This window comes from Arachis ipaensis, chromosome B09 (assembly GCF_000816755.2).
Source record: "Arachis ipaensis cultivar K30076 chromosome B09, Araip1.1, whole genome shotgun sequence".
NCBI classification, from domain to species: Eukaryota; Viridiplantae; Streptophyta; class Magnoliopsida; order Fabales; family Fabaceae; genus Arachis; species Arachis ipaensis.
The window spans coordinates 3,410,144-3,420,658 of NC_029793.2; the positions used below are offsets into that span (position 1 = coordinate 3,410,144).

The following is a 10,515-nucleotide window of genomic DNA, read 5'->3' on the forward strand; positions in this document are numbered from 1 at the left end:
TTTTAAGTTTTTAATATATATTTAACATGATTAAAAAAATTATTGATGAATAAAATATTTATCTAATTTTTTTGAGATCCGAGTCTATTTAAAAGATTGAAAAATGATTTTTTTAATTTCTCAGCAACTCTTTGTTTTTTAATTTCTTACCAACCCGTATCTTGTTGGAGATATGTTACTGATTAAACAGCATAAACTGAATAAGGGGAACGAGTATAGGCCCCCTTGGATATTTTATTAACTCCTTTGTATAAATATTTATATTTGTGATGGTTTTCTATGATTTTTTTTAAATAAATTAAATAAAATTTAATATTTTATTTTTTTTATTTTATAGATTATAATATAATAAAAAAAAGGTGAATGTTACTATACCCTTTCTAAAATAAAGGATAAATTATCCCTTGATATATATAGTGCTTATAATTATAATTAAGTTGAATATTAAGTATTAACCATAATAATTAGGTATATATTCTCTACTTTCCTTTCTCTCTTTTATAATTATTTAAATTTAGTTTAGTACCGTACTACCATTAGTCTATAGTGGTGGGGGTGGCTGTTAGCACCGAAGAAATCTTTGCGATGAACTTACAAATCCATCAACAAGGTGCAAGTACGTATTCAGCTCATTACATGTGGCAATATTTGTGCTACCGAAGTACGAAAAATCTCTGCTACATAGGCGCCACTCCTTCCCAACTTCAGCGTACACCCACTGCGCCTCCTCCATTCTCTTCTGTATGGTGATAACATCTTCGAAGTTCACTATCCGCAAAACTTTTGTCCCGTGAAAGTAATTAAATTCTTGTGCATAATTGTTAATTACCTCATCTTGCAAATTCTGTTGTCTGCAATTGAATTCGACTTGATCTCCACCTCATCGATAATAATGTCTTTAATCTCATGAGGATCCAAATCTATCGTCCCTTGAAATTTGTATATTTGACATCATCAACAACAATGTCTTTAATTGAGTTTATGACTTGAGGATTTGAAGAATCTTTTCAAATGTCTTTATGACTTCTATCATTATTAACCATAAACTCTCTTCTACCTTCGAGTGCATTAATTGTATTCGTAAAGATAAAAATAATGAATCACTTTCAATATATATATATCACAAGAAATAATTTATCCTTTATTTTAGAGAGGGTACGATAGAATTTAACAAAAAAAAGTTTTATTAATAGTCACCTTATTAGTTAACAAAGTGAATGAGTTATCTTAGTCATTTTAACGGTGCTTAGTCCGTGAAATCACTTTGGATTCCATTAAAACAAGTTGCAATTGATATATTGTTGTTGAGTAATGATCATCGTCTAGTCTTGAAATTAATATTTGTTTAGTGATTTAGTCTTGGAATTAACAATTTAATAATTGTTTACTTCTTCCTCTGGAATATTACATCGTAGATTGGTAAAGGCATCACGTGCCACATGACTCAAAATGGCCCAAAAACGTTTCTTTTGTAACAAAGAATGAACTCTCTATATTGAGTCAGTTATTTGTTGCATTTCTGAAAATGGCGGAGGCCTTGCTTGGAATTGTGCTGGAGAACTTGATCCCTTTTGTCCAGACTGAATTTGCAGCCTTCTCTGGAATCAAGGAAAAGGCTGAAGACCTATCACGAACTTTACAACTAATCAAAGCTGTTCTTGATGATGCCGAGCAGAAACAATGGTCAAATCGTCCTCTCAAGGTGTGGCTGCAGCAGCTTAAAGATGCAATGTATGTGCTGGATGATATCCTTGATCAGTTGCCAATAGAATCCTCTCAACTTGGGTGCTTAACTTCTTTGAATCCAAAGAAGGTGATTCATCGTCGTCAGCTTGGACAGAAGCTGAATGAGATAATAGGGAGGTTGGATCGAATTGCTCAAGCTAGGAGCAACTTTGATCTTAGACAAGGTGTGAGGGAGAGGCCAAGTGAAGTAGTTGAATGGCGCCAAACTAGCTCAACTATCACCGTCCCTCAAGTGTACGGACGAGATGAAGATAAAGGGAGAGTTGTGGAGTTTCTTCTTAGCCCATCACGAAGCTCCGAGTTCCTTTCCGTCTATCCTATTGTTGGCTTAGGTGGTCTTGGGAAAACAACGCTTGTCCAGCTGGTTTACAACGATCCAGAAGTAGGTAACAATTTTGATTTGAAGATTTGGGTGTGTGTTTCTGAGAATTTCACTATCAAGAGTATTTTGCGTTCCATTTTAGAAGCTGTCAAAAAGGATAAGTCTGAGGTCATGGATTTAGAAGTAATGGAGGAAAAAGTGAAACAATTGCTACAAACTAAAAAGTATTTGTTGGTTTTAGATGATGTATGGAAAAGAAGCCAAGAAATGGAATTGGGATTAACCCAAGACAAATGGGATAAGTTAAGATCGGTTTTGTCTTGTGGATCTAAAGGCTCATCCATTTTAGTATCCACTCGCGATAATCATGTTGCAACAATTATGGGAACATGCCAAGCTCATCATTTGGGCGGTCTATCTGAAGATGATTGTTGGTTGTTGTTTAAACTGCGCGCATTTGGAGCTGACAGAGAAGAGCGTGAAGAGTTTGTTGCAATAGGGAAGGAGATCGTCAAGAAATGTGGAGGATCACCTCTTGCAGCACTGGCATTAGGAGGTGTGATGCAATCCAGAAGCACGGAAAAAGAATGGGTTGAAGTTCAGAAAAGTGAGGTTTGGAGTTTACCAGATGAGAATGATATTATGGCTGTCTTGAGATTAAGCTACTCTTGTTTAACGCCAACTCTAAAGCAGTGTTTTGCTTTCTGTGCCATATTTCCCAAAGATAAAGAAATTAAGAAGCAAGAATTGATTTATCTTTGGATGGGTAATGGATTTATTTCATCCCGGCGGAATTTGGAGGTAGAAGAGGTTGGCAACATGGTTTGGAACGAATTACACCAAAAATCACTTTTCCAAGATGTGAGGAGTGATGATTTTTCTGGGGAGATTTATTTCAAGATGCATGATTTAGTTCATGATCTTGCGCAATCAATTTCAGAGCAAGAGTGTATATGCTTGGAGAAACAAAACCTTAATGATTTTTCAAGAAACCCCCATCATATTGTTTTTCACGGCATTCATAAAAAACAATTCAAGGAGAGAGCCTTTGAGAAAGCTGAATCCTTGCGGACATTGTATCAATTGAATTCATACGGATTTCCTTTCAGTTCTAGATTGATTCCAACAAATAATTCTCTTCGGGTTTTGTGCATATATGGTAGAAAGATACCATCTTTGGGGAGTTTAAGTTGCTTGAGGTATTTGGAGCTTTGTCGTTTGGGTATAAAGATCTTGCCTGCTAGTATTTGCAATTTGCCTAGATTGGAAATCTTGAAACTAAAAGAATTGTGGAATCTTTGCCGTATAACGAAACACTTGACAAGGATGCGAAATCTCCGACATCTTATCATTGATAAATGCCCTTTTCTCACAAATTACGTGATCTGAGAACACTAAGTGTATACATTGTAAAATCAAAGAAAGGGCATAGTTTAGCAGAGCTACGTGCTTTGAACCTGGGAGGAAAGTTAAGCATCTCAGGCCTAGGAAATGTTGGGAGTATATCTGAAACTGAAGATGCCAATTTGAAGGATAAACAAGACCTTCGAGAATTAAGCTTGTCATGGTCCAGAAGTAGTGGTAAGATGAAATCGATTGTTAGAGCAGAAGAAGTACTTGAAGCGCTTCAACCTCACTCCACACTCAAGCTGTTGACGATACAAGGCTACGAGGGAATGCATTGGCCAACTTGGATGGAAAACAATTCTGCCACCCACAATTTAGTTTCTCTTCGACTTGTGAATTGTGGAAAGTGCAAGCATCTTCCTCCAGTGGGAAAACTTCCATTTTTGAAGAAGCTTGAGGTAAGTGGCATGGATGATGTGCAGTACATTGAGGAAGATGAAAGTTATGATGGTGTTGAAGCAATGCCGTTCCCATCTTTGGAGGAATTGCATGTGGAGAGATTGCCAAACGTGGAGCGGTTGATGAAACGGGAAACAACACACATGTTCCCCTCTCTTTCTGTCCTCTACGTCTATAAATGCCCTAAACTGCAATTGCCGTGCCTTCCAAGTGTTAAGGACCTCACTGTTTGGAGATGTAGCAATGAGCAACTGAAGTCAATCTCTAATCTCAACGCTCTTAACCAACTTCATCTTCGTTATAGTGATCAAGCGTCTTACTTCCCAGAAGGAATGATGAGCAACATGACCTCTCTTGCAACTCTGGAGATAGATTCTTTCAGTGAAGTGAAGGAACTGCCATCTGATATCACAAACCTCACTGCTTTGTCTGGTCTAAGCATCCAAGACTGTAGTAAGCTGGAGTGTTTACCAGAACAGGGTTGGGAAGGCTTATCTTCACTTCGACATTTGTCAATTCATAACTGTGAGGTTTTGGAATCCTTGCCTGATGGCGTTCGGCACTTAACTTCACTTCAATCTTTGACTATTAAAAACTGCCCAGTGTTGGAAAAGCGATGTGAGAAAGGAACAGGGGAGGATTGGCACAAGATAGCACATGTTCCCCATTTAAAGTTTGGTCGTTTTTAGTTTATACACTGCTTATTGATTCTTTTCTTTTCTTTTTGTTGTGTATTTGCATAATCATAGTTTTCAATTTATATTGTATTTTGGTAACTACTCAAATGAAGATAGCAAAAATATCTTCTCATGAAGATACTTTGTTTAAAAGTGTGGTTTATTTATTTAGCTACATTTTAAATAAAAATAACACTTTTTTAAATATCAAAATCTAACCATACAATCCATCATGTAAGGATCAAAAAGAAATATATTCACATGAAGATAATTATAAAATCTTCATTGTAGTATCCACCTTGTATTTTATCTTATTTGTCTTTCAAATTACAGAACTCAATAAACCCAATACAATGATTATCTTCATTTGTAGATTTGCGAAAATCATTGTGTCTATTTATATACCTGCTTATTCATTGTTTTCTTTTCTTTTCATTTTGTTGTGTGCTTGCATAATCATGGTTTCAATATCTTGTATTCTATTTTATCTTCATTTCTACTGCTCTTCTAGATTTTCATATGGCAGTAGATTTTAAATTTCATGATGGCCTTTTATCCAAATTTCAACTTATATATTCGTTTATCTTTTAGCCATTAGCACCCTTTATTTTTCTTACGGCATAAAAAATGAGTATCTATTATTTGGCCAAAGTAAAGTATCGAATCCTAAAAATTGAAATTGACCCTTTTAGTAGTTCTTTTCGTCAAACTTTCCCTTCCATTATTTCTGTTGGTAGTGTTGAATTTGTTTCCTTCATTGATCTTATGCTAATTTGTTTTTCCATAGAAGGCTTCAGAAATAATGATTTGGAATTACAAGTGTAGCTTTGGAAATTCGAGTATTATCATCAATTTATTAAATCTAAATCACCGCCATGCAACATATAAATGTTCTTGTTGAAACCGAAATTGATACTGAAAAATGATTTTCTGCTCCATCTCTATTAGCTTTGGGTGGAATATATATACATACATCAGTCTAACAAACTAATAGACTAGGCTAACAAACTAACAAACCCCTAATCTAATGGAATAGATTCTTCTCTAAATAAGGCTAACTAACTGCCTGCAGTAAATAAATAACAATCTGCTAATACTCCCCCTCAAGTTGGTGAAAAAATGTTAATGATTCCCAACTTGCTGATCAAGTTCTTAAACAAGGTAGGCTGTACAGCTTTTGTTAAAACATCAGCAAGCTGATGTCCTGACTTCACATGCACCAGCTTCACGGTACCGTCCTGTACACGTTTTCGAGCAAAGTGACAATCCATTTCGATATGCTTGGTACGCTCATGGAAGGTGGGATTCTCTACAATGTGGATTGCGGCTTTGCTGTCACAGAAAATGAAAGGCGGATCAACTTGTATCTCAAAGTCCTGAAGCAGCCGCATAATCCACACAACTTCAGCAGTGACATTGGCAAGTGCTCGATACTCTGCCTCAGCCGTGGACCTCGAAACGGTGTCTTGTTTCTTCGACTTCCATGAGATTAGAGAATCGCCAAGGAAGACGCAATAGCCGGTAGTGGATCGTCTGGTTTCGGTACAGCTTCCCCAATCAGCATCCCCATATGCCTTGACCGATAAAGGGGAAGAAACCAAAAAAAGCAAGCCCTGCCCAGGTGCAGCCTTCAAATACCTCAAAACATGATAGACAGCATCCAAATGGGTAGTGCGAGGAGAAGACATGTATTGGCTCAGTTTGTTCACAGCAAAGCAAATATCCGGTCTTGAAATAGTGAGGTAAAGCAACCTGCCAATCAACCTCCTATATTGTCCCGCATCCTCGAGCAAATCCCCATCAGTGGCAGTAAGTTTTATGTTTGGATCCAAGGGTACAGAGGCAGGTTTACAATCCGAAAAACCAGTGTCTTCAAGCAAAGAAAGGGTGTAATTTCGTTGAGACAAACAAATGCCTTCCTTAGATTTTGCTATCTCCAATCCAAGGAAGTACTTTAAGGGGCCAAGCACCTTGAGTTTGAAAAGACCCTGCAAAGTTTGCTGAGTTTGGGCAACCATATCACCAAGTTTACTAGCAACAATGATGTCGTCGACATATACAAGCACCATAACAAGTGAATCACCTGTTCCTCTATGAAATAGAGAATAATCTGATTTGGACTGAGTAAAACCAGCACCAAGTAAAGCAGTGGAGAACTTGGTAAACCATTGCCTCGAAGCTTGTCTTAAGCCATAAATTGACCTGTTTAGTTTGCATACAAACTTCTCCCCCTGCTCCCCCTTGCTGGCATATCCCTGAGGTAGTTGCATATACACCTCCTCATCAAGATCACCATTCAAGAAGGCATTATTAATGTCTAGCTGCAACAATTTCCAATTCTTCACAGCAGCAACAGCAAGGAGTAAACGAACAGTGGTGAGTTTGGCAACGGGTGAAAAAGTATCCTTATAGTCTACACCAGCTTGTTGAGTGTTTCCTCTAGCAACTAAACGAGCCTTGCATCTATCAACTGACCCATCTTGTTTGCGCTTCACCTTATATACCCATCGACAACTAATACAATGTTTTCCGATCGGAAGCGAAACTACCTCCCATGTACGGTTATTCTCCATAGCTTGTAATTCCTCAGCCATAGCCTGTTGCCATTGAGGATACTTGGCAGCTTGGTGATAAAATTGGGGTTCATAAAAATCGGAAACTTGCATACAATAATCCTTATATGCTGGACTCAATCTCTCGTAAGAACAAAAATGCACCATCGCCAAAGGCTTCACCACATTATTGCAATGGTAGTCTGTAAGATAGGTAGGTACCCTATGGAGTCGCTGACTTCTTCTCAACGGCTGTGGGTTCTCAGCTCGTGGCTGTGTCACAATAGGGACAGGTGTGGCCGGAGCAATGTGTTGAGGTGTATTAAGGAAACTTCAATTGGCTTAGGAAGGACATGATCATCAAAAGGATCAGGTAAGGAAGAATAAGTGCTGCCAAGTTTGAAGGGAAAATTCAATTCATGAAAAATCACATCCCTTGAAATAAAGAACTTTCTATTCTTGAGATCATAGAGTTTGTACCCTTTGTAACCTCGTGGGTAGCCAAGAAAAACTGCTGGAATGGCTCTTGGTGAGAACTTGTTCCTAGAGGAAGGTAAAGTCGAAGCATAGGCAAGGCATCCGAACACCTTCAAGTCTTCATATGCGGGTGCCTTATTGTAAAGTAATTGATAAGGGGACTTCCAGCCAAGAGTAGAGGAGGGAGATCTATTGATCAAAAAGGCTGCAGTAGCAATACATTCACCCCAGAAATAAATTGGGACACCGGATTGATAATACAAGCTCCTTGCCACATTCAAAAGGTGTTGATGCTTCCGTTCCACCACCGAGTTTTGTTGTGGTCGCTCAACACAACTGAATTGGTGAAGAGAACCTTTTGATTTTAGGAAATCAGTAAGAGATAACTCAGGTGCATTGTCAGACCGAATCTTCTTAATCACAGCGCCAAACTGAGTGTGAACCATGGCAAAAAATTCTTTAATGATGGTCGTAGCTTTAGATTTGGCTTTCAACAAATAAATCCAGGTATATCGACTATGATCATCTACCAAAGTGAGAAAATATCGCTCCCCCAAATGCGTAGCAACATGATAAGGACCCCAAGTATCGCAGTGTATCAATGAGAAGCATTCGGACTCCTGATTATTGTTGGAAACAAATGGCAACCGTTTTTGCTTGGACAAAGGGCATATGTCACAAAGGAAATTTTTATTAGAAGATGAAGAATTACAATTCAAGGGCAAATGTTGCAAAACAGGGAAAGAAAGGTGGCCTAATCTATGGTGCCACAATTTTGCACTTATTGCATTACAAGAATCAGAAATGACTAACGTATTGGCACAATCGGCACTACTACATGTAGGTTCATTAACATTGACAACTGGTGTGTGTGTGTAAACATACAATCCGTGTTTCAATTCACCTCTCCCAATCATCTTGGAGTTCAGGTGGTCCTGAATCACAAAACCAACATCAGAAAGAAGAATATAAAAATGCTGCTTTAACAACAAAGAACTCACTGAAATCAGGTTAATTTTGAATGAAGGCACATACAAAACTTCAGTGAGTGTGAGGGTTTGAGATAAGGAAACAGAACCAGAAGCAAGCACAGGTATGCGAGTATGATCAGGCAGAACCACAAACTTATTTGCAAACCAAATTGAAGGTTTGAAATTGTCCAAAGTACAGGTCACATGACAAGTAGCGCCAGAATCTAAGATCCATGATTTAACTCCAAGTGCAGAAATTAAAGCAGCAGAGAAAAGTTTACCTTCCCCTGCGCTTGAAGCTTCAGCAGTGATAATAGGGGGCATTGTGGATGGAACTTGTGTAGATAGGAGTGATATTAATTGTTGATACTGTTGAGAAGTGAGTTGAAGAGGAATGTCCTGACTTGTGTCCACATGATTGACCCGAACTGTGGCTGGACTTTGCTTCTTGTAATTAGGTGGATAACCATGTAACTTGTAGCATTTATCCTTGGTGTGGCCGAGTAAACCGCAGTGAGCATAGAGCGGCTTATCTTTCTTTCCTGGACGGATCTTGGAGTTATACTGTGTGTTCTTCACGGCAAAAGCCAGTTGCGTCTCATTGCTTGTTGGAGGAGCAAGAGTCAGTCCTCGTTGCCGCTCTTCTTGAACGATTAGCGAGAAAACTTCTGAGATGCTAGGCAAAGGCTTCATCAACAGAATTTGGCTCCTAACTTGATGGTACACATCATTCAACCCCATCAAGAAGACAAGAACATATTCCTCATCAGCATGAGCTAAAAATTCACGAGCACCACCACAATTACAGCGTACTGAAGGTCGAAAATGGCATAATTCCTCCCACACACACTTCAGCTTAGTAAAAAACTGAGAGACAGAGAGAGAATCCTGTTTCAGATTGATTAACTCTTTTCGCAGTTCATAGATTCGAGGACCGTTCTTTTGCTGAAATCGGTGACCTAGATCTATCCAAATCTCATGAGCAGAACCAGCAAAGATCAAGCTCGATGCGATCTCCTTGGAGACAGAGTTGAGAATCCAGGTGCTGACGATGTCGTTCAGATGACGCCAGCGGAGCTTGGAAGTGTGAGACGCACCTTCCTCAGGCGGCGGAATCGTGCCGTCAACGAATCCAGGTTTGTTTTTGCCATTGAGCGCCATTTCCATCGATCTCTTCCATGAAGGATAATTGTCACCGGTGAGCACTTGCGAGACCAAGGCAAGGTTCGGTTGATCGGAGGAATGGAGCAGAAAAGGATCGGCTTCATCGATTGCCGCCATTGCAGAAAGAAAATTGAAGGTTGGAGAGAAGAGAAGAAATAGAAGAAGGTTCGAGAAGAGAGGGAAAGTGAAAGGGGAAAAGAAAGTTCGAGAAAGAGGGAAGAAGATCAGAGAAGAACGCAGAGAAGTATGAGAAATTCTTCTGATACCATGTTGAAACCGAAATTGATACTGAAAAATGATTTTCCGCTCCATCTCTATTAGCTTTGGGTGGAATATATATACATACATCAGTCTAACAAACTAATAGACTAGGCTAACAAACTAACAAACCCCTAATCTAATGGAATAGATTCTTTTCTAAATAAGGCTAACTAACTGCCTGCAATAAATAAATAACAATCTGCTAATAGTTCTCTTCAATTTTATAATTTTTTTTATTCTGTCCATTGAAGCCACAGCTGAGTTGTCCCCTTTTCTTTACGCAAATTGGCATTATGAATTATTAATAATACAAGAGAATCACTTCTTTTAAATCTGGAATTTCAACAAGGGATATTTTGATTAATTTTTCTTATCCTACCAAAGAAAGAAATTCAAGTCATCGGTAGCTCTATAATAGTACTAGAGATGTGAGGACTAATATTTAGTATTTAATTTAAATACGATACTTCGTATTCAAATAAAATATACAATAAATTTATTTCACGTACATATTATATATATATATATATATATATAAA

General features: G+C 38.2%; 1 pseudogene; it reads left to right on the forward strand.

Moving 5' to 3' along the window:
- On the forward strand, positions 1,511-4,718 carry LOC107618501 (annotated as a pseudogene).